Below are 25040 nucleotides of genomic sequence, written 5' to 3' on the forward strand. Positions count from 1 at the left end.
AGAATCATCTGTCTAAGCCTGTCATACTCATAACTATCTTCACCCTTTTCATTTGCAGTGCCCAGTAGACTGCATCTCTTCCGCACACTGCTCTTTACGCAATTGACTGTTGTTCTTGCTCTGTGATCAGTAGTTTTGCTGCTTATGTAGAAGCTTAATACATATTTCTTGATTAGCATGCGCATGTGTGTGTGTGTGTGTGTATGTTGTGTCATTTACCAAGAGTATAGTATACCCCCCCTAGAGACTGGTGGGTCATTATGCAAGTGGGAAATCCACATCAGCATCTCTTCCCCCTTCCATGCAATTCCATATCTAAGCAAGACCCGATGTTGGTCATTGGAAGAGAATGCAAGAATAAGCATGCAGGAAATTTAGGGGACCGTTCAGTAGTTAGCTTCTGCCAACCGAAGAATAGTGAATGGATTTGACAGATTTGCTGATCCAACTGAAAGCTAACAGAAAAGGGCGGGGGGGGGGGGGGGGGGCTGTCTTTTGGATCAATTAGTTAGTTAGTGACCTCACAGCAGTGTATGATCACTAGAAATACATATAATTCTAGGCTGGCATGCTTGCCTAAGAAGTGAGAGTGAGCAGGAATGACTCCTTTGGAGGCAGTTCCTGTTCTAGATCAGTTTAGCTGCCTGTAAAAACACAGGATTAGAGTAAAATTCACTTAATAAGAACAACTGCACATTCTTCCTTTTAAGAACTGGGCCCTTTCTACAGTAAGCAGTGAAATGACTAGAATATTTTTTATTAACATGTAATTAAACAACATTCCTTACATTTGCACATTTTAATCAGATTTATCTTTAGAACTTGTCGGTACTCCAGGTATGATTAGATCCTTCCATAAACTATTACCTATTGTTGCATTCTTGAATGGCAGCCACTGGAAAATATAAGTAAAGCTCCAAAAAGGAAAGACATCCTAAGTGATGGGAACACTGGTCTGATTTTGGGAGACCTGGCACCAGATCTGGCCAGGCACTGCTGCACTGTGATTTTGTGAATTGCTTTCCCTTTCTCAGATCTCAGTTTTTACAGCTGCAAAGTGGAAATAACTATATAGGCTTCCTTCTGCAGCTGTGCTTTGCTGGGGTTGATGGAAGCAAGGAGGCCTAGGGATAGGGTGGAGATGAATCTCTTTTTTTCTGTCCACTGTTCCATGTTAAGCATCATTGACCAAATGTAGGGCATCATCTGGGTATCTAAAGTGCTTAAGCACACGTCCACCTTTAGACATAGGAGAGGTTCTGCTTCAGTTATTGATATTGCCTACATGGTGAGAATTGCACACACATAACAGCAAAGACTGAAGCCTAACTGATAATAAAAATCTGGCTTTGGAATAGGAAGGAATTTTGTTTTGGATAGTTTGAATGTGGTCAGCAACAGTCTGCCCCATATTGCGTCCAGTCTCACTAAGAGAAAGGCTGGCCTTTAAAACTGCTTCTTATAACTTCCCAGATCCTATCGTTGTCCACCACAGTTCAAGTTATGGAGTCAATTGAACACAGGGGAAAGTAATTCAGACTTGAATAACAAACAATAAAGCTAACAGTACATAAAGCAATTTAAGGCAGAACTGAAGCTTCTGAAATTTGATGCAAATGGCACAAAGTAAGAGGCAAATGTTATGAAAGTGTGGATACATCAGATGCAGCGGGTATCCATTAAATGCAGAACCCTTTCCAGATAGCTGTGCCAATTCATGTCAGCTACAAGAGCAATAAAGCAGTGGATTCTGCAAAAGTTTAAGGTTATGAAATGAACTTCTACTGGATTTGATCTGCTGAGTGTTGTATTGTGTATTTTGTAAGATTAAGTGCAGACTTTCTGATGAATCCTGACATGTTTATTTCTTCCTTACACAGCTGAACTTAAATAACCAATAAATGCAAAAAGACCTCTCCTGCAATGATTGTGATATTATTTTTCTGCCAGGTTTTGAGTGTTTGTTTTTTTGATGCACAATTCATTATTTATTTTATGACTTCCAATAAAAATAAATAAATAAATAAATAAATAAATGCCCTCCTCCCAACATCCACGAAGCTTTCAGCACTGGTTTCTTTCAAAATGTCTATGGCTTTTATAGAACGCTTCTGGATAATCTTTGCAATTGCTGAAAATATCCTGCAAATTGCTACGTTGCCACAGTATTATTTTGATGTTCCTACATTGTAATGACTGGAATTTCAGGTGAATACTTATCTGGCTTTGTCAGCAGAGCTACTATTCAGACTACTACTATTCCACTATTCTATACTGTTATGTGGAATTAAAAAACATATGCATGTAAAGGCTAATTCACTTTGCCCACTGCAGTGACTGTATTTATGTGAGGACAGCATGAAAAAGCTCTAAGGAGAACAGCCCTATAGTAAAAAAAAAAACAAACACTTTTTGTCTTCAGTTCATACACGTAGAGTTGTATTTGCTGGAGTACTTCAAGAACTTCTGTGTTTATATTTGTATTACACTTCATAAACTGCACTTAATAAGCAATAAAGACTAATGTTAAGAAGACCAGATTGCAGTGAGAGTAATAGGAATAGATCCCAAAGTATTTGATTTACTGGAATAAGGGGTATGATGATCTCCAAACAAGTGGTGGATGGTGTTAGCAAGCAAAGGATTCACACTGCTATGGACAGGGGAGACCATAAAAATAATAAACAGGGCTGAAGGGGACCCATCCCAAGAGTATGCACACAAAAAAGAAAGGGCCCACTGAACAGCAGTATGGGTGCTAATGCCTTTTCTGGGAAATCAGTATGAATTGGGGCCCACCCAAAGTGCCTGTGAACTAGTTCAAGCAGAAACAGAACTGGCTGATGTCGTTGGACACTAGAGAAAACTCTTGATTATCTTTGAAAGGTCATAGTAATAGGGGGAGGTTCCTGAGGACTAGGGTAAAACAAAGTCACACCTATCATCAAGAAGRGAGAGGAGGAGGATCTAGGGAACTACAGGAAGGCCAGCCTCAGCTCAATCCCTGGGAAAGTGACGGAGCAAACCCTCCAGGAAATCATTTCCAAACTTATGAAGGCCAAGAAGGGRACTGGGACAAGTCAGCAACGCTGACTTAGGACAAGACTGCAGGGGAAATCATGCCTGACCAACGTGATAGCCTTCTACAATGAGGTGACTGGCTTGCTGGAGGAAGGGAAAGCAGYGGATGTTGTTTATCTCGACTTTAGTATGGCTTTTGCCACTGGCTCCCATAATGTCTTCATGGACAAGCTGACAAAGTATGGACTAGATGAATAGACARTGTGGTGGGCTGGAAAGTGGCTGAACTGCTGGGCACAAAGGGCTGTGATCAGCAGCACCAAGTCCCGCTGGAAGCTAGTCACTGGTGGTGTTGCCCAGGGGTCGATGCAGGGGCCAATACTGTTTAACCACTTCATTAATGACCTAGACGATGGGACAGMGTGCAGCCTCAGCATGTTTGCAGACAACACGAAACTGGGAGGAGTGGCTGGTACAGGAGGTGATTGTGCTGCCACTCAGAGAGATCTCAACAGTCTGAAGAAATGGTCTGGTAGGAACCTCACAAAGTTCAACAAATGGGAGTATAAAGTCCTGCACCTGGGCAGAAATAACCCCATACATCAGTACAGGCTGTGGGCCAACTGCCTGGAGAACAGTTTTGCAGAGAAGGACCTGGGGGTCTTGGTGGGCAACAAGTTGAACATGGGCCGGCAATGTGCCCTTTTTGCGAAGAAGGCCGATGGTATTCTGTGCCGCATTAGGCAGAGCGTTGCCAGCAGGTCGAGGGAGGTGATCCTTCTCCTCTACTTAGCACTGGTGAGACACATCTGGAGTGCTGTATTCCCCAGTACAAGACAGACATGGACGTGTTAGAGCGAGTCCAGCAAAGRGCCACAAAGATGCTTAAGTGATTGGACCATCTATCACACAAGGCAAGACTGAGAGAGATGGGTCTATGCAGCCTGGAGAAGAGAAAGCTCCAGGGGGATCTGGTCAATGTCTATAAATACATGAATGAGGGTAGGGAGTAAGGAAGACAGAGCCAGACTCTTCTCCACATGTCAGCAAATGGATGAGAGGCAATGGACCCAAATTGAAATACAGAAAATTCCATTTCAATATAAGAAAACACAGGAACAGGCTGCCCGGAGAGTATGTGGAGTTTCCATCCTTGGAGATATTCAAAACCCAATTAGACAAAGCCCTGAGCAACTTGCTCCTACTGACCCTGCTAGACCATCTCCCAAGGTCCCTGCCAACATCAGTTACCCTATGATTCTGTAATTCTTCTATGAGACTTCCACTGAAAATCAACTCATATAAACCTACTTTCTTGTGCCTGGACAACTATCCAAAGGGTCCATAAAAACTRTGTAATGATCAACTGCAATATAACAAGACATGATTAGAATATTGCAGATTTACTTGATTCTTTTGTAGAAACTCCACTTCTTATATAAAGATGATGGTAGAGGAATTTATGAAAAATAGAACATGAAGAGATTTTTGGAAACATCAGTAAAGATAAAAATAATAAAAAGAATTGCTTAGAAAGAGGAAGCAGGCAAAGGAAATAACATTACATTTATCTTGGGAAAATGCAAGTTAATAAACTTGAGGAAATATTCAAAAAGAGAGACATTACTATCAAACAAAAAATTTGAAAGGTCTGGGTCAGATAATGGATAAAAAAATTAAATAATTCTGACTGGGGCGGGAAGCAATGTTGTAACTAAATAAAAAAGGGTAATGTGATTTTCTTCTGCTTATTCTAAGACCTTGCATTACAAAAGAAAGACACCTGCTGAGAGAACATCTGGTATGCTCATAGATACATGAATTTTAAAGTCATTTTTATCTTTTAATCTGACCTAATGCAGCAAGCAACTTTTGAGTTCTAAAATCGTAAGTAAATCCAGTATCTTGTGGTTTAAATTTCTTCTTGACAATTTATTGGAAGTTCAAAAGTCCCAAGTCAAGTCCCAAACTTGTTACCTTGCAAAAATCTGCATCAGTCCAATTTAAAACAAGAGGCAATGTTCATGTGGTAACAGTAAGAGCACAATTACTACTAATTAGCATAACGAGAAAACTGTTGCCATTAAGCAATTGTCAAGAAGTGAGAGTGACTGGAGAAAGGGAGGCAAGAAAGTGAATCTTGTTTGGCTGAATAATCACTGTTGTTCATTGATTCATTGAGAACAAGAGAACTTTCTGTTGATATTTCTGATATAGGCCACCAAGAAAGAAGAGGAAAGAATTAAAAGATATATCCAGATATAATAGGTTAAGAAAAGAAATGAAAGGGAGTGAAGTGTATTTACTTCTTTACATTTTTCACTGAGTTGAAGTTAAGGAGGAATCAGTGTATCATCGAGGTGATTTCTTATGGAGAGAAAACCATTTCGTTTTTCGCAGTTCTCCGTAGATCAAGATCAATAACTTGGATCAGGCTAAAGAATTCCAGTCCGTAAAAGAATAAGTTATTGTGTAATTGCTAGAGGTGAATAATGGCTTAAATTGTGAAAGCTGACAGGTGGCAGATAATTGGGTGTATGTGGCTGGTCGTGGGAAATGTCCAAAATTGAACTCTTGAACTCTCAAGCAGACGCCTGCTACTTGCTAGTTGCAACCGGTACAGGCTGGCTGTAAATTCTGATAACGCCTGGACTAAACCGAAATGACACATCCTGAATCCTCCAGTTACTACAGAGGCAGAACCATGTTTTGCTGCACATAGACTATTTAGACCAGGAAAACGGGGGGGGTTAAGGTCTGGAAAGAAAAGACAGGTTCCGGAAAAGAAGTGATCTCAGAAAGAAAACGGGGGGSCCATGCTAAAGATGAAGATTGTGGCTAGAAGAAACATCCTGGAAGTGAGGGAAGATCCTGGAGATGGGGGAGATATGTGGAGACAAGTGGCGGGGGACACCAGGGACCTTGGCCAGTAACACCCAGACTGGTAACCACGAACAGCTCCACAGCATGGACTGACACGACTTTCTGCCCCAGCGTCTCGGACCAGCAGTGACTTCCCTGCGGGGAGGGGAGCCGAGACCTGGTAAACGTAACACCACAGGGGGAGCATTAGAGTGAGATAGTCAAGGAGGGTGAAAGCTCTAATCCTGACGGTTCTTAAATAAAGCCCAGTATCCAGGTCCACTGTGGGCTGTCATTTATTCTGTCTCGCCCGTTACACTAGCAAAGACAGAGGAGAAACTGAGCTCTTGAAGGGTTTGCAGGCCAGATAYAAAAATCTGTAGCTGTGTGCCCAAGGTGTGAAAATCTCAGGGTCCCAACTAGTTTAACATGTGGAAAATACCTCCCTAGTTCCAAATCTGTCTTTTATTTATTTATTTGTTTATTTATTTTTTCCCCTTTTGGTCTGTGGATAAATGAACAAGCTAAGCCCTAAAAGGAAAATTTCTTATTTATTATAAGGTACATGGTACATGGCCCCTCTGTTTTATGGGCTGTCTTCATCTGTACCAATTTCTGATGCTTCAGAAGTAGTTAGTAAGAAACAACAACAACAGTACAACCTATACATTCCATAGAATTGATTTTGCATAAGACAGATTTCTTTTTGACTTCTGTCAATTACCAATGGAAACACAAAACGTGTTGATGATCATTTGTTTTAAAGCAAAGCTRCAAGAGTTATGATGCTATTAAGGGAAGTGAAAAGTCTCTATGAGGCTCATTGAGGGAAGGAGAAGATGATAGTCTCCAAGGAGGATCCACCAGGACCATTCAGTTTGACTCCTGACTATAGAAGTCATAGGTATTTTGCCTTCTAGAAGTGAGATGATAACAAGCACATGGAAAGTTATCTAAACTTCTTCAAAGGCTATATAAGCTCAAATACTTAGAATCATTCTCAAGCTTTTACCCACTGACAGTATATACTGTAAATCCCCACTTGGATCCCAACAGCAGTTCAGTCTAACTTTGAAAGCTCCTTTGAACTGTTGGGTTAGAGTTTGACCTCACATATTCCAGTTTTCCAACCTATTCCTGCAGAACACTTTTCAATTTACTTTTGCATGTTTTAAATCCAGGAAGTTCTCCAAATGCAATCCCACAAGTTCTTGATTTTTGGTCCTCTGTTCTCTGTTTGTGCACAGAGGTAGGCCAAGAAAGGAAAATGATGTTCTTGGACTAGGATTCATCTTATACAAAGAGAAGACAATTCCCTTATTTTTGTTCAACAGATCCAATTTTGCACTTTTGAGGATGATTTTAGTCCTTTTTTATTATTATTATTAACAGCACTTCACTCCTAACATGTTGAGATAATTTTCTATTGTTGAATAAAAGTTTTTCTTTTTCTCTGAGTTGCTASTTAAGTAGGTTTATCCTGAATATCCTGATCTTGCAGGTATTACTGAGCAGTTGATTATAGGGAAACAATTTTTAGATACTTCTGAATGTTCTGTTGCAAAAGCTTGTCTTCTTATTTATTATCTCTCCAATTTTCTCTTTCTAATTTTCAAGATATCTGAACAGATTTGATATAGTTATTTAGATCTTGCAAAAGGAAATTGTCAATTGGCCAATAACTGGTTCTTCAGACCAGAGGACGTGCTGGAAACAGTCTCATTAATAGATGGCTCTTCTTTAACAGGAACAATAATAAGTCGCTTTGGTCCATTTAATGTTTATTTTATTTGTTGTCTAAATATGGGAATATTTTTTAGCAGTTTCTTAAATGCCCTGCAGAAATGCAAGTGTACTACATGAATATGTTTATCTTGGTCAGATGGATGAATAATAGCAAGACAGAATAGGAAAAGACTTCCATGTCATTGAATACAGTTTTATTTTATCACTAGCTATGATGTTATGTAATCCTTTTTGTAGACTACTCAGGATACCTTAAAAAAACCCTGAATACTACAGTTAGCCTGGTGTTATGATTAAAACCTTCTTTTAAATTCTAGCCAGAATTTATTAATTTTAATAATGCTTTCTCGTTGCACTGTTGTCTTTTACCTTAAATAGTTCTTCTGTCATCCTGATATTTAGCCCCAGATATATTTCTAAACAGAATACCCTCTCACCCTTTTCTTTTCTTTCCTTTTTTTTTTTTCTTTTTTCCTTTGCTAGGTGAAACAAACACAGTTCTTTTACTCTTGGCTTGTAAAACGGTCTCACTGTTCCCAGACTATCACAGAAATTATTTTCAGCACTTATACTACCATCAGAAAGATGACAGATTATTTGATGAGTGAAATGGATAGTCATTACTCATATTTTTCACTCCTTTGTGTATTGAGTAACTGTTTTATCATTGCATTGTATTCTCTGGGATTGAAGCCAGGCTAAGCAATCTTCAGTTTTGTAAGATATGTCTGCCCCCCTTAAAAATATGAACTAGACTAGTGGTCTTTACAATCATTAAGAACTCTCTTGACTCTAAAACTATGTTGAAAACTACTATTACTGGTTTAAATCTTATCTAAACATCTTAAAAGATATTTAAGTTTAGGTTTTCTGGCTTCTTGATTTGAAAATGTCATTTTTAGCAAATGCTGCTTATAACCACATTGATACACTTTCTGTTTCATTGACTTTATCACGAAAAGCAAAACTATATATTGACCGTTTTTCCTGGTTGTGCAGCTTTATTTGGTACTTTACCATTCACTTATAATAGTGGATGCATTACTTCAGAGCTCACCTTTATTCTGTTATGCCTACTTACAGGACCATGATCCATGATTTTTACTGGGCCATTTAAACTTCAGTGATTATTTTTGCTTTCTTTATCATCTCTCTGCATTAAATTTACTATTTGAATTCATTATATCCAGTTGTTCCTTTTCCATATTATAYAGTATTGCATATTAAACTAGAATTGTCATTTTTAACTCTTCTTTTAATCAAGACTTTTTTGTGTGTGTAATGAAAGATCTTCTGTATTTATGAAATCATGGCTTCTTGTGCATCCAATAAAATGTCCTTGAACAATTTGCAATGTCCATTAACACTTCCTTCTCTAAATTTATCACTTCATATAAAACATCATTAAGCATTGGGATTAAATTTATCACTTAATATAAAATATCATTAGCGTTAGGATGTTAATATTAATATAATCTCATGAATTCAGAGAAGGACTTTCCATTTCCTGTTGTAAGTGATTATAATTGATGAGCAAACCTCAAGAGTTCCAGAAACTTAATGATGTTCAAAAGTCCAGATGATTTTTTTGTAGACACAGATGCCTTTTCTTCCTCTCCAGTATAGCCATAGCTGATATAGGTGACTAATCCCACTAGTCTCCCCTAGCAACTGGACCTTGTGTGGTTACTCTTGTTATTTCAGAGTCAGCTCTCTGATTTGTCTGTGTTCCCAGTGACTACAATTACTTCTTAAAAGTGACCTCACGGATTTGCTGCTAAGCCCTGTATCCTTTTTCTTTAAATCTGCTGCTTTCTTGAACATGCTGTCTTATCTGTATTGCAAACCTGTTTGAGCAAGCTACTGTTTTTTCAAAAGGGCCATATTGTCGTAAGAGAAAAACAGCTTCCTAATGGTAAAGCACGATGTCATTGCAGAATACAGTAACTGAGATGGCACAGTCAAGGTTCAAGGATGTCGAGGATACTGCCAACAAAAATGGAATGAAAGGAAAGGACAAAGCCTTTTCTGAAGGAAGAATCAGATTCATACTTGCCAGGAACCAAAGTTGGGTGCTAAAAAAAGTTCCATATATGTCACAATATGAGAGGAATGTACAAAATAATACCTGGAGGGTGTACCATTTCCTTAGCCAGCTGTTGCAGAAAGAAATTTTCTTGTTACATGAAAATGTCTATGATTAAAACAAAACAAAACAAAACAAAAMCAAAGTAAAACAAAGACTTTTACCCATTCTGTAGAGCTATGGAATAGCACAGAATCACAAAGTCATGAAGGTTGGAAGGCACCTCTGGAGAACATCTCATCCAAGGCCCTTCTCRGAACAGGATCAGTTACAGCAGGTTTCTCAGGGCCATGTTAAGTTGGGTTTTCAATCTGTCCAAGGATGGAGACTCCRCAGACTCTCTAGGCAACCTGCTCCTGTGTTCAACCACTCTCACAGTTAAAAGTTTTGGGTTTTTTTTTTTCTTTATGTTTAAATGGAACTTCCTGTAATTCAGTTTGAGCCCATTGCCTCTTGTCCATTCACTGGCAACATTAAGAAGAGTCTAGCTGTGTCTTATTGGTTTGCCCCTCCATCATTTATTTATACACATTGATAAGATCCCCTTGGAGCCTTCTGTTCATCAGGCTGAACATAAGGTTCCTACCAGACCATTTCTTCAGACTGTTGAGATCTCTCTGAGTGGCAGCACAATCACCTCCTGTACCAGCCACTCCTCCCAGTTTTGTGTTGTCTGCAAACATGCTGAGGCTGCACGCTGTCCCATCGTCTAGGTCATTAATGAAGAGGTTAAACAGTATTGGCCCCAGTATCGACCCCTGGGCAACACCACCAGTGAYTRGCYTCCAGCRGGACTTGGTGCTGCTGATCAGAACCCTTTGTGCCCAGCAGTTCAGCCACTTTCCAGCCCACCACAYTGTCTATTCATCTAGTCCATACTTTGTCAGCTTGTCCATGAAGACATTATGGGAGCCAGTGGCAAAAGCCATACTAAAGTCGAGATAAACAACATCCRCTGCTTTCCCTTCCTCCAGCAAGCCAGTCACCTCATTGTAGAAGGCYATCAYGTTGGTCAGGCATGATTTCCCCTGCAGTCTTGTCCTAAGTCAGCRTTGCTGACTTGTCCCAGTCCCCTTCTTGGCCTTCATAAGTTTGGAAATGATTTCCTGGAGGGTTTGCTCCGTCRCTTTCCCAGGGATTGAGCTGAGGCTGGCCTTCCTGTAGTTCCCTAGATCCTCCTCCTCTCCCTTCTTGATGATAGGTGTGACTTTGTTTTACCCTAGTCCTCAGGAACCTCCCCCTATTACTATGACCTTTCAAAGATAATCAAGAGTGTCCTTACAACGACATCAGCCAGCTCCCTCAGCACTCATGGGTGCCTCCTGTCAGATCCCATGGACCTGTGTATGTCCAGTTTGCTATGTTCCCTGACCTGATCCTCCTCCACTGAGGGTAAATCCTCCCTGCTCCAGACTTTCCCACTGGTCTCAAGAGCCTGGGATTGCTTCAGGCAAATCTTAGCAGTAAAGACTGAGGCGATGGAGCGAATTAGTACTTCAGCCTGTTTCATGTCCTTTGTTACCAGTTCCCCTGCCCCATTCAACAGCGGCCAACATTCTCCCTGGTCTTTGTTTTGCTCCTGATACACCTGTAGAAGCCCATCTTTCCCTAGTTACTGCCTAGGTAAGGAATGAAAGATATCTGTGTGCCCAGTCATAAGCTGCCTAATAACAAGAATATTCATCAGGGTTTTGGTCTGTTGAGAAACTGCAGTTTCATGTTTTTAAATCAACAAAGAGCATTAGCTCTTCAAAGCAGGCATTGAGGCAAAGTGGGGAGAACTTGAAGGTATATCGTCAAAATTCCTCCATCTGGCAAAGAACATTCTGTCATTTGCTGTCCTAATAGGGAACAYGGTGATTAGATATGGCTAAGCACTCAGGCTAGTTGTGATTTTTAATTAAAAGAATGGAAAATTGTTTTGATCTTCTTTATCATAGGAAAAGGACACATTGTCAACCCTTGCGCACAGATGCTATTCAATTTGAATTCTGACTAAGCCTCTTAAGCAGAGAACAAAACCCAGCATGGCCTTGTTTGGGCTTTTCTACAGAAATACCTAGACACCTACAGTCGGCTACATTTGCTAATGAATGGCATTCTGTGTAGCAATACTTTGGCATTTATCAGACTCTTGGGCTTATTTTTGTCTGGTTTTTGAAAGAACCCATGCACTGTCATCTTTGTAGGTCCTGAAGTATGGTATGGGTTGTATAGTACAGACCTGACTGAATCAGCTCCTGGGAGGATGGACAAGTGTCAGCTATTGAGCAGTGTGCCGGGGCTGTGCTAGTCTGCATATTTGAAAAAACTCTCCTTTGCCGCAAGTACTAGTTCCTTATTTTTTTATTTTCTTTCTTAAAAAGCTGTTACAGGAAGTCAGAGAGAAGGTGCTATGCTGGAATGGACTTTCGGGGTGACCCCCCMCACTCCTTTTTACAGACATGTTTGAAGCCAAAAAGTAGCAGCAATGTACAAAGTTAGATGATCATGCACATAACTGAATAGTAATAGTATTTATTGACAGCTGTGTCAGAGCATAATCTCTGAGAAGAGTGGTCTGTTCTGGTGCCACAGCCCAGTAAAATCATTGAACAACCTCCCTGGATTTAAATCAGAATCTTAATTTGAAGTAAAAAATGAAACCTCTGGAATATAAAACCTAGTTATTAGCTTACATAATACCATGTTACCTAACAACAACAGGAATAAAAATATCTGATTAGAATTGTAGTAATTTCTTTTACCCACTGATTAGACGCCAAGCCTACCACAGGCAAGTGGCACTCAAAAGTTCTTATCATCTCAAGACTGCCTGATGATCTACGTGAAATAAGTTGGTGGATCAGCTCTTCTGCCGATATTTCCTTCCTAATCATGCTGTTTATCCCAGCATAAAAGCTGAGTATAGCATAGTTAGGGGAGTCGATTTTCCCTTATCTATACAAGGATCTTTCCCTGTACTGTCATGGTAACCTGTAAGCAAAGACGTACTCTGTGCCTAACCTGAGATAGTTCTTAAGAAGCACTATATTAATTCATTAAATAGAAAACATAATACATATATTTACAGAGAGAGAGAAAGAAAGAGAAGGTTGTTGATGCTAGAATATGTCCATACATCATGTGACAGTACTCTGAAATGTTTTTCACATTGGTTGCTGTACCCAGTTAATCCCGTTAACTGTAAATGATGAGTCAAGCTGACAGCTTGGTCTCTATTTATGCCTGTATTTTCTTTATGTTCAAAGTTTAAATAAATGTAATCTGATGGGGATGGAGAAAAAACCTCAGGCTCTTTACTGAAACAGCTCAGGAAGAGGCTATTTTAAATGGAAATGAAATAATGCAGAACCAGAATTACCTGAGAGCAAAGTAGCAGAGTAATTCTAAAACCCTAAATTCCCTATCTATGAAGTAAACAGTAACAATTTAAAGTAATCTATATAATTATTTCATTCATTGTCTAATCATTAGAGCTCTGACAGCATCACAAACTACATGGGCAAGAAAAAATGAATCTTTGTTTAATAAGGTATAATGTTTGTTAGAGGATATGAAGCAAGAATAGAAAATATCCCTAACAGATAGCCTGAACATGAGACATTGGCAAATTTACCTTTCCCTCCTGGATCATCTAAAAAGTTATACTGGTCATTAGATCAACATGTCTTAACTTGTCAGCTTATGTTCAAGATATGATTAAAACATTAACGAAAGCTTTCCTTCCCCCTGCCTCCCTCTACCCTTTCCCCCTCTCCTCTCCTCTCCTCTCCGCTCCAGCCCACTCCCATGAAAGTACAAGAGGTAGCAGGCACAAATTGAAATATAGTATATTAAAGGAAATACTAAAACCCTTTTTCACTGTGAGAGTGGTTGAACATGGGAATGGTTGCCCAGAGAGGCTGTGGAGTCTCCATCCTTGGAGATATTCAAAACCCAACCGGACACAGCTCTGGGCAACCTGCTGTAGACGACCTGACTTGAGCAGTGGAGGTGGACAAAGTGGTCTCCAGATGTCCCTTCTAACCCCAACTATTCTTGTGACCCTGTGAAGAAGTTTCAGTAACTCCTTCTTTACAAGAAGGAGTAAGCACACACACACGCACATACACACGTACACACACACACACACACACACACACACAGAAACACGTGTCTCTAATGTGCCTAATTCTTTGAGTTGTCAATCAAGAGACAATACAGAAACCCAGGAAGTCTTTAGAAATACATACATACATACGTACATACATACATAGACACACACACACACACACACACACACACACACACATATATGTATATATATATATAACCACTACTGCAAATCTTAGAAATTGAAACTGTAATCAGGAAACCCGTAGGAGAAATTCTGTGCAAATGACTTTTTATTCAAAAAGCTGACAAGAGACAAACGTCTTGCCAGATGAAGTCATATGAGGGAACAATGAAATGATATCACGATAGCCAGTGATCTCAAGCGCACCAGTAATCCAGCTGTTCTTGTGCATTTGGTAACAATTACAGAAAAAAGGAAGAAAACAGCTTGGCCTTGCGTACAGCTCCTCCCAGACATGAGAAGCACAGACATACCAGTTAGGGAATCCATTAGCGGGTCGAAAGTTGGTGTCACAGAGTACGGCAACCAGGACATGAAGTGTGAGTGCAGACCTCAGTGCAGACTTCAGCTCCTTTGGGTCCTGTTTGCTATTTACATTATTGTCCGATGCACCAGCTGAGGCGCAGGGCCCAGATGACCTGTCTTCAGAAAGAACATGATGATTTCAACAGTCCTGTTTGGCACAACCTCCGGGACCCTGCCCTGCCCTCTCCTAATGTGCCCAGACCTCCGGAAGAGGAGCCTGGGCTTGCTCTGAGCAGTGCTCTGCAGAGGGATCTGAGAACGTGTCTGCGTGTGAGCAGTGTGGGCTGTGGGCAAATCCGCCCCCAGCTCTTGCCTCACCATCAGCGCAGACACAACTGCTCTTGGATGACTTATTGAAACTCGAATTCAGGAATGCGGTGGGGGAGGAGAGGGAGACGAGAGCTGAGGGGCACTGAGACTCAAGGAGAGTATCGATGCTGTCAGGAAGATTACGTGGGTCTCTATGGCTCCTAAAGAACTCAGTTCTTTCCAGATGTACAGTATCTGATATATCGCTCAAGACTATAGAGATACCACTGCAGACCAGGGAGATTTCTGTTAGAGTGGTGTATTTCTTGTCAGACTGACTTTTGTTCTTGCTTGCCTTCCCTGTTCTCTGAGCTGGGAACCAGATTCCACCAACAAGCAGAAAAGTTAGAAGGAAAGGAAATAAGGACGGGAATATAAAACTTTCATAGAACCATTCTGTGCAGATGTTAGCATCTTAAGGGTATCCTTGAGGTTCACCACAGCCACAAAACTTCCAGCTGAAATATAGATGACACCCAGTCTAATAAGCACTGGTCTCTAAGCAAGCATTCATTGAGTTTAATCTTGTTAAATCATGTGCTAGTTACTCAAAGGCAGAAAGACAGAAAGAAATCCAAAACACAACTCAGCAATAACAAGACTCCCTGGGAGATGGAATTTACAATTTTTACTGAATGCTCAGGCTAGAGAACAGGAGATTAAAAGAATATAAAGGATAGGTAATGAAAGCTGTTGTGTTTTACAACATGGTAACATAACAGAAAAAAGTAGTTGCAGAGAGAGTAGAATTTTAAAGACAAAATGTGGAAAAGATCTTGAAACAGAAGTAAAAAAAAAAAATACTCCAGTGAAATCCAAACTCTCATGAAATCCATTTGCTGAAATAATCTAAAAAATATGATGTTGTGTTTACTTTTGGAGCACGCGTATGAGTTGCTTTGTACAACTAAAGTTGCCATCTGTATTTCAAGCACGTGGTCTTTAGTCAAAAGGTGGTTTGACACCTTTTAGAGAGAGAACTGTGGACCAGGAAAACTGTGCATTCCAGAAGCAGAAATCAATCTTAACTCTCAATCCCAGCTCCTGAAATGTGTCAAACAGCACATCCAAGATAGGAGCCTATGAATCAATAGTATTACTTTTTTTTGTTTTTTTATTTCTTTTACTAATGTTTTGCCCTGTTGCAAATGGTCACTTACAGAAAGAGGGAGGGCCTGGGCTGGCATATAGAGCTTGGCTGAATGTGCCAGATTACATCCTGTTCCCAGGTTTGCTGGTGATTTAAGGAGTAAAGGTATCCTTCTGTTTCCCCTATTTGTATAATCGCAGAACCATAAATGTGTTTAGGGTTTTAAGCCGTCTAAGGCGACATCATTCCTACCATGGAGAGCTAGCAATTAAATATCAATGCAATTAATACCACTTACCATCCTTGCTTCAGGTGGGATGACACTTAATCCACTAATGTTTATTTACTGCTTCAAGATTCCCAGATGAAAGCCAGTATGAGAATGTAAAGCATTAGCCTTATAAGTGACAGCAGAGTGCACTCTGGAAGGAAGAACAATAAGATYGTTGGGTTAAACTCTCCAAACTCAGAGGAATTTTCACTTGTTCTTCACAGCATGTCTTTCCCGTGTCTCTGTATCAGCTCTATTTCTGATGATAAGCAGTACTGACTTCAGATGAACACCAGGATATCGTAAGGTCTCCTCCTCTTGATCCTGAGGGATCTACAGTCCTGCAGGGGATGTGTTGTACCTAACTTACTTGCTGAGAAATTACCCTGTTACATATACGTTTCTCCATTTCTGTGGTGGTGCCCACTGACATTTCACAGCAGGCAGTTGTTAACACAACTCCCTTCTCCTGGAGCCAGTTTGTCCTCCAGCCAACGCTTGGGTGTTGCAAAAGGAATCTCTCTCGCTGCCCAGGGCTTGTAGCCTTTGATTCAGTCAGGGCAAGCGTAGTGGCAAACCCAACATTGCAGAAAGTCAAAACTTGCGCTGACTGTGGCTTATTATGTGCCTTTAGAAGGATGCTGGGTACGACTGTAAGGCAGTAGAATGAACATTGCAGCATTTCTTCAGTCCAGTGACTGATGCTAAGCACAGAGCTTTTTCCTTCACAGCCCACCAAACAACTAGGTGTTCATAGGGTTACCTTGCATGTCAGTACAGCTAATAAAAGTCTTGTTATGGTCATAGAGTAGTTCTGCCAAGATGAAACAAGCATAAAACCTCATGAACACAGAACCAAGGCTATTCCATGGTGACTTTTTGGAATATTCAACCTAGCAAAGCCAGCAGGTGAAAAACTAAGGTATAYACCCAGGAAATCTAAATTTTGCTGTCCTAGGAGAGTCTCACCATGGTGAGTGCTCTGTTTGAAATGGTGACTTTGTCCTGTTAGGGGGAGCAGAGGAACATTCCCTCTGTTTATCTCTCCCACATGACAGTCAGGTGCATGTGTACCTTCAGAGATCTACTGTGTCTCGTTGCAGAAGCATAGTAGGCTGCTTTGATAGTTGGTAGCTCTCATACTGTTCCAGGATCCTTGTCCCCTGCATTGCTTTTTCTTTGTGCTTGCTTTGTGAGTAGGGCTTGTCTGGGAGCCTGCACCTCAATGACTCAAGCAGAAATCATCTGTCAAAGAACGATAATAATCATCCACCGATAAAATAAATATTCAGTCCTTTCCCTCCCTCTCCTCCCTTACACTTTTCCTTTCAAGTGGATAGCTCAGTCAATCCTAGAGCATGGCAATAGAAGGAATGAAAGACTTCGGAATGACATCTGCATTTACCACAGGTGGATTTTCACCTGGCTGAGATGTGTCATGAGCATTTGCAGCATGTGAAATAGGCATTCAATTTGATTTGTAAATGCACAAATAGCTGCCATTTTGCTGCAGAATTGTCAGGGAAAAGACATCTCCCAATCCTGGCTGTTTCTCTTGTCATTGGTGAAAGTGAAATTACTGTTTTCCTTTGCTGTAACACCTGTCAAGGAGACARGTACAGCTGTCTAACGTCTTCAGACAGGGAAGGTAATGCTATCTGCTGCATGCATCCAACTGTCTTTATATATATAATTATATGTTAAAATTGTCCTGTCAAACACTGTCACTTGGTCAAATGGTCATTTTGCCCAGGCAGACTTTTATAAAACAAAGATAGTCAAAGTGTATTTTCAACAGTCAAGGTCTGCCATTCTTGTTTGGCAGGGAGTTTCACCATATGTCCTGTCATGACCACTATCAGGCACTGGCAGTGACCAACCTTTTTCTCTAGGACTAGGTTTTAGCTTTGTGGTATTTCCTTCCCTTCTGCAAACATGCGCAGGGGAATGAAAGAGCTTCAGCTATCTCCACAGGTCCATTCAGATGCAGAAAAACTATGACAAGGCCAGGGTCTGAGGTTTTAGCGCCATTTAATCTGAATCCTACTTTCATATTACTCCCCAAGTAACATTAGAAAAATGGGAAAAAGTGCACAGACATGGCAGGATCCCACATAACTGTGTTTCCTAACATATATACACTTTCATGCCCCTTCTRTGTAGATACCTTGCTGTAGGARGTAGGGACACCCATCAGATGTTTTCCAAAACCTTTAATGGACAAGTCCTTCTTCCAGTCTTCAGCATCAGGGAGCAGTGAGTGTGGGCTGCTYTGCAAGGGAAGGGAGCTGGGGGCTGGAGGTGACAGCCACGCAGGCAGGACAGTGTCCTTGCAGACAAGGGGTGCACCACCCCATCCAGAAGAGCAGAGCAGATCTGGTGACAGTAACCAGGGCAACCACAGAGCAACGACCACCAAGTAAGTCCTAGTGATGAAGCAGGTCTTAGGTCAAGCAAAGAAGTCACATCAGCAAAGCAAGGTCAGGATCCACAAGGGGCAAGGCCAGGCACAGTCACACCTCCAGAGTGGCTCAGGCAAGGACCAAGGGCAAGGGCCCAAGTTTTAACGCCGCTTCTGAACGGGGCAGAGGGTGCAAACATGGGTTAGGGCCCCGGACAAGGCTTCCCACAGGTCCTTCTCACAGCTTAGTGGTTTTCACCAAAGTTTGCTCTCGGGCTACACGGCTATGTCATACGAAGGCTGGCCCTGAACACGGGCAGCTAAATCCCTAARATAGAGGGGAGGCAGGAGAAATTGCAAAGAAGGATTATAGAAAAAAAAGTGTTTGCAGGCTATCCAGGCCAATTAGATCCTTCTGGTCCACTCAGAGCCCTGACACTCTCTTCTCCACCTCTGACCTCTGAAACCCAACATCAGTACTATCATCAGTATATTAGATCACAAATCTTCCCCACCATATTAAGAYGTTAGGCTATAGAGCAGATAACATTAGGCTGTATTTTAACATAGCCATTAGGACTTGAATCAGATGCTTCTCTGAGTATCTGAGACATCTGCAGGAACTTGCAGATATGACACTGGGCTCGCAGAAAACCTGCAGGAGGCCAAGATGGGTGTGATAAGGCATTTAAAATGACACTAGAAGCTTATGTTTCGGCAACTGAATCAAGCAGTTTGTCAGGATCGGGACTATTTTACCTTTGTTTAATTGGATAATAACTTTTGCTTGCATGGGAAGCGTCTACAGATTGAGGTGCATAAAGCTCCCTGTGAAGTGGAAAGGCATGTCTTTTGAAATTGTGCTTTATTAAGCAAGCTGCTAGGGATAATTGTAAATGGTAATGTCTCTGACTCTTATATGACCCATTAGCTTGTCTGGCAGAATAAAACCCTAATGTCAAATTGTGCATGTGCTATTAAGAAAGCATTTCTTCCGTGGTCCCTGGACTCAATGCCCCATGGTGAAAAAAAGATAATAAATTGGTATGTTACAATTGGGAATGCRCATAGGGGTTGCGAGTTTTGAGATAATGAACTATCCGCACATCACTGGTATTGTTCCCCGTAATTATTGCTATGGCCTGACTGGTTTAGATATCCAGAACCCCAGTGATAGGATCRACTACCTTATTTAATAACTGAGACTGACAGATGATCAGGAGAAACAAATAGTAATGAAGAGTTCTAAAGGAAATTCATCTAGCTGAGCATGAAATAGTTTCCACTGAATGTTAGAATGATGAATTCAAAATTGTTTTGTTTGAAGGAGAGTCAGAGATGCCAATTTACAGAGGGGGGGAAAAAAAAAAAGCCTTTGTCCTATTCCTCAAAACTGCAGCACATCTGCATCAAATAACTCTGTAAACATCCTCCTCCACCTTCTTTCTTCTGCACAAGGCTGTACATGAGCAATGAGCAGGGAGGCCTGAACGTTTTCATGGAGGAAATGCAAACACAGTCCCCGTTTGCTTTTACTTGCACATCAGTGTTCAGCAGGTGTATGTCTCATTAACTCTCTCTGAAGCCAGCATCAGTGCATCAGGGAACAACTCTGTTCCTCCTCATTATACAGCCACTTATGGTGATCTCATAGGCTCTGCCTCTACTTGTAGTGATTTGTTTGTTTGCCACATTTTCTAAACACTAATGTAAATACCTATAAAGTTTTTGTTTACTCTTAAACCATGGCGCACACAGAAATTAAGCTGATAATTGAAACAACAGTGACATCATAGCTTTTCTTAGTGGACCGGCTTATGGTTCCAACTGTAAAGAAAAAGAAAGTGAAAAAAATCCCAAAGATTGAATATAAAATTTGTTGCTTCCTCCTCCTTTTTCTGTCTCTATCCTTCTTATCCCTTTCACACAYACAGTCATTATCGCAGTCCATATAACAAGGTGGATTTTGAGGGAAATAAGAATGTATAAGGTAGATAAAGAATGAATAAGTGTCTCAGAAATTGTAATGTTTTAAAATGACAGAAATTTGAAATACTTAGATATATCGAAAAAAATAATACATACCAGAAAAAGGTCTACACAACTATCAACCAGCCTGTGACATTTGCTATTGCTAGAGGCTGTCAAGTCCAATATTGTGTCTAGAGTTTTATTTTTAAAATAACAGCATTTATTGTTACAAACCTTTAAGACATAGAGGATCATTTCACACATACACAGAATGGTTGAGGTTGGAAGGGACCTCTGGAGATCATCTAGTCCAACCCCCCTGYTCAAGCAGGGTCATCYACAGCAYGTTGCACAGGATTGCGTCCAGGTGGGTTTTGAATAYCTCCAGAGAAGGAGACTCCACAACCTCTCTGGGCAACCTGTTCCAGYGCTCTAAGCAGCTGTTTGTTTCGGCAGCTCAGGCCTCTTCTGCCTACCTCTCCCTATTCCATTTGATTCATTTACTGGCTTCCCAGTCCTCCCAGTGTATGCGTGTGAATGTGTGTATACCGATACAGAGAGGRTGAACCTGGTTCAAAGACTGATTCAGGTTAAAACTCACCATATTCTCTAGCGACATTGTAGATCCTGATCACAGTTCAGACCAACATAAATAGGGGATAAAGCAGAGAGGGATAGGAATGGGTGTCAGAGCAGGTCTGGTGGTCTGGCATTGCAGTTGCCAAAATAATGCCTCTTAAATGACTCCTTAAAAGAAAAGTAGTCAGAAACTCCACTCTGGTTGCTGTTCCTCAAGAATTATTTAGTGACACTGGTTTTCACACAGGCAGCGTTGGTTGAAAGCTCAGAGTGCCTCTGCCTTTCCATTCTGGAGTTGACTAGAGCAACAAATAAAACCTGTAGTCCAATGGGGACTATGGGAGTATGGGATACTCAAGAGGGTTGGCAATCTCCGACTCACATTCCCTGAACAAGCAGCTGAGGTGGTGTAGGAAGTTGCTCCCCCTTAGCTGCTTTCTCTTGCCTCTCTGCTAGGCATTATTATAGGAATCGTAGAACTGGTGCATTCTGCGTTAGGWCTGCACCTTAGCTACGTCGTTTCACAAGCTGGTTTCTGTATTGTAAGTACAGGTAGCCTGAGCAACTCTGAAAACCTGGTAACAAAATTCCATCCTTCCATCTAACCACCTCATTCTTGCCTTCACAGCTGGGGAAGAAAGGCCACTTCCTGTCCATTAGATGCTCAAAGCTTTAAAAATACAACAGTCCTTTATATCCTTTCTGGCAAGGTTCAGAATGGCTGCTCTTGCAAAAGGGTCTCTCTGCATTCCTCCTGCAATCTGTTACCTACTCTTTAAAAACAAAAAGTGACACTTATTTGGGAGAGAAGAGATGCTCTGGTCCCTGCATTCATGGATGTGTRTGTGCTGTTCGTTAGCCCTCCAAGGGAAGGCAGGCTATATGTGTGAGAGACACTCCTGTCTCCCAAATAATCTGTTTAAGCAAGAAAAAGACCAAGAGGAGTAAGTGAGACAGAGAAGCAGTCCTTGTTCAAACTCACACAGGAAGTCGGTACTGCAGCCCAGGCATCTTTAGTCTCATCTCCATGGAGGACACATGTTGACGATGCTTCAAACCATTGACAGCCCCGGAGTTTGTCAGTGAGGAGAGGACAATGATGTGAAAATGTGGGTGGCTTGTTCCACTCCGCAGTGCCAACGCAGGAGCAGAGACTGCCAAGGGATCCTGCCGCTGCTCTCTGAGCCCATCCAGAGCTCACAGTTCTCCGTGGTGTTCCTACTCACCGGAGGGGGGATGGTGGCCCGCAGGATATAATTCTCGATGWTTTTCTCTGAATAACCTTTCCATGGGTCAGCCTTAGCACAGATAAGATTGTCTCTCCGGAGAGAGGCAATCATGGATGTATTTGGATAYTTTGCAAATGTGCTGCCTGAAGCACCTGTCAGTGACAGCAGTAGAGCAACACCGCTGTTGAGTTGCTCAAATTATCTCAAGTTCAGAATGATTTTTTAGTGCTATCCACTTTGCTGTTTTTTCTCAAGAGGCTTTTCAAATGTCATATCATCCCTCCTCTTTAGCACGATAGTCTTGATGTTAAAGATAGATACAAAAATCAGCAAGCTGTACTGGGGAATGTAGACTGTGCATATTTCACAGAGGGGCAATACCAAATGAGAAGCAGCCAGCTACAGTCTTGTTGCAGCAGTGAGAGACTGCTGGTTTTGAGTACCTTTACTTTTAAATATGAGGACAAACTAAATGGCAATGATGTCATCAAGGGAGAAAAGTAAGGGGGGAGGAGTTCATCTTTGCTGGATATGTAAACTAAGGCAAACCATGGTATAAAATTCTTCTACTTTTTCTCCTCAGCTGTATAGAGGTTTGGACTATTTCAAACATTGCAGAATGACTAGCTCAGTACATTCTAACTAACTAAATATTAAGGATACAGCCAATAAGGAGATAAAGATCRCAGAAGTTAGGAGCTGCATAGCCTAGGTGGTTCGTGGTCTCTGGAGCTGCCAGGAGAGTGTTGTGTTAGTCAACGTAGGTCTGCAGGCAGGAAGATTTGGTGGGGGCTCAAAATGGCAACCCAAAAAATCAGGCCCTGAGGAGACAACAGCCTGGAACMAGGCCATGGGAAATATTAATGACAGAGATGATTTTAAATGGATATTCCTCTTCCAAAGGCATATAACTGCCTTCAGTCCCAAACTGACATCTCAGACTGAAGCAAAGCTGGGGCAGGGTTGTCCTCCTGAGGTCAAATGCCTCCTTCTGCTTTTTCAAGATCAGAGCAGACTTCATACTTCTGTGGAGGTGTGTTACATGCCGCACAGGCAAGTGTGGGACTYGGGATGGTGCAGCCCATAGAAGAGGGGTTTGCTCTGGGGTGCTCCCCAAGAGTTAATGAACCCCAGATGCACCACAGCCAGAGTCACCACACTGTGGGGTTGCTGTAGCCTAGTGGCAGACCCTCCAGCAACCCCATGATTGCTGAACAAACTAAATCAGCAAAGGGGAAGTGACACCTGATGGAGATCTTGTGACACCGCAGACTCACAGCGTAAGCATCCAGGCACTGTGGAGTTTCTCCACTAGATGACCTGTCGTTAAGCCCGCACAAGAGTCACTCTACAAGAGTCAAACCAGAGAAGGCAGCTCAGACTGCCTGGGTTGACATGCGCACTGTTACCGACTGAGCTCGTACAACTGCTGTGTAATTATGGTTCGGTATTATTTGACTGGATAATGAACTGAGCCCAGGAACAAAAGAAAGATAAAAGAAAGTAAGCCTCTGCGTGCAGATTCAGACCCATGGTCAGCTGGCCTGCCAACCTGACAACCCACCCATCAGCGGGGACGCCCCTGATGTCAGCTTCCAGGAAGAATATAAATCATCCTGGCGCAGCTCGAGCGTGATGAGAACTGTCCAGAGAAAACTATACCACAGGGGTGGCCCACAAGCACAGGGAAAGGGCAGAAGCAGTCACCGTGCTGTGCTCCTGTGATTTGACCACAGAGCTCTGATATGTATATATTCCTTTTTTTAGACCTGCTGTATTCTCTAGCTTTACTATACTTTTAGCTTTGTTATACTTGTATTTTGTAGATTGTTCAGTGATAGCTGTTTAGTGTTGTCTAGCACCTGTTATATGTGTAGAACCACTGATCTCTAATAAATTCTTATACTTGACAAACGGTGACCTCTCAAGTTCAGTGCGACTAATCCTGGAATATGAAAGTATCCTGGACACCCCTCTAGTGGTGTGTAACAAGGAGCTTCATAGCTTGAACAGCCATTCGGGGTGGGGGATGAAATTCAGTGCTGTCACCTAGGAGTTTCACATTATTCGGACCGGCAGGAATGGCACAAGGTTGTCAACCCTCGTATTAGTGCCTTCCTAGGCTGAGGAGGTACTGACTAATGAATAAAGTTTGAAGAAAAATCCATGTGCAACTCCCAGACTGGTTCACATCATCTGTGTTAATGGCACTGTGCAGTTGCCCTGCAAGTCACAGTTGCTGCCTTTTGGTGACCACCCTGAGGTATCTGACCTCCATGTCCCGGTGCAAAGCTCCTCGGGAAGAGGAGAGCAGTCTTTGCAGGCAGAACCAGAACTATTCAGTCACCTGATCTCTGTGCCATGGGGATAAATAGCTCAGTTTCTGTAAGGTCACAGATCTGCGGTAAGCTGCAAGACCCATTCCAGTAATGTTCATTGCTGAACATCTTTAAAACCATAGGAGAATGAAATAGTTATTTCTTGGCTGTGGACTGTAGCATAATTTTTTATACCAAAGCAGTGGGAAATTCATAGTGTGAATGTTCTCTTGGGGAAAAAAATAAATAAATAAAATAAAAAAGAAGGGATTATGCTCTAAGTGCTTGTTTTGCCTGACTGAAGTTTGAATGTGAATCTGTGGCACCTTTGAATTCAATGCCCAATTTCCAATCACTGTTAGTGAGGACAGCATTTCATCCAAGGGAATTTATGTGACTGATTTATATGAGAGTTTTCCTAAGCTTCATGCTGAGCTGTATATTTTTTACTCTATCAATACATTTATATCTTTTTTCTTCAAAGTTAGAATTTAATCCAAAGGGCGGGGGGG

This window comes from Apteryx rowi, unplaced genomic scaffold, assembly GCF_003343035.1.
Source record: "Apteryx rowi isolate R43461 unplaced genomic scaffold, aptRow1 scaffold_273, whole genome shotgun sequence".
NCBI classification, from domain to species: Eukaryota; Metazoa; Chordata; class Aves; order Apterygiformes; family Apterygidae; genus Apteryx; species Apteryx rowi.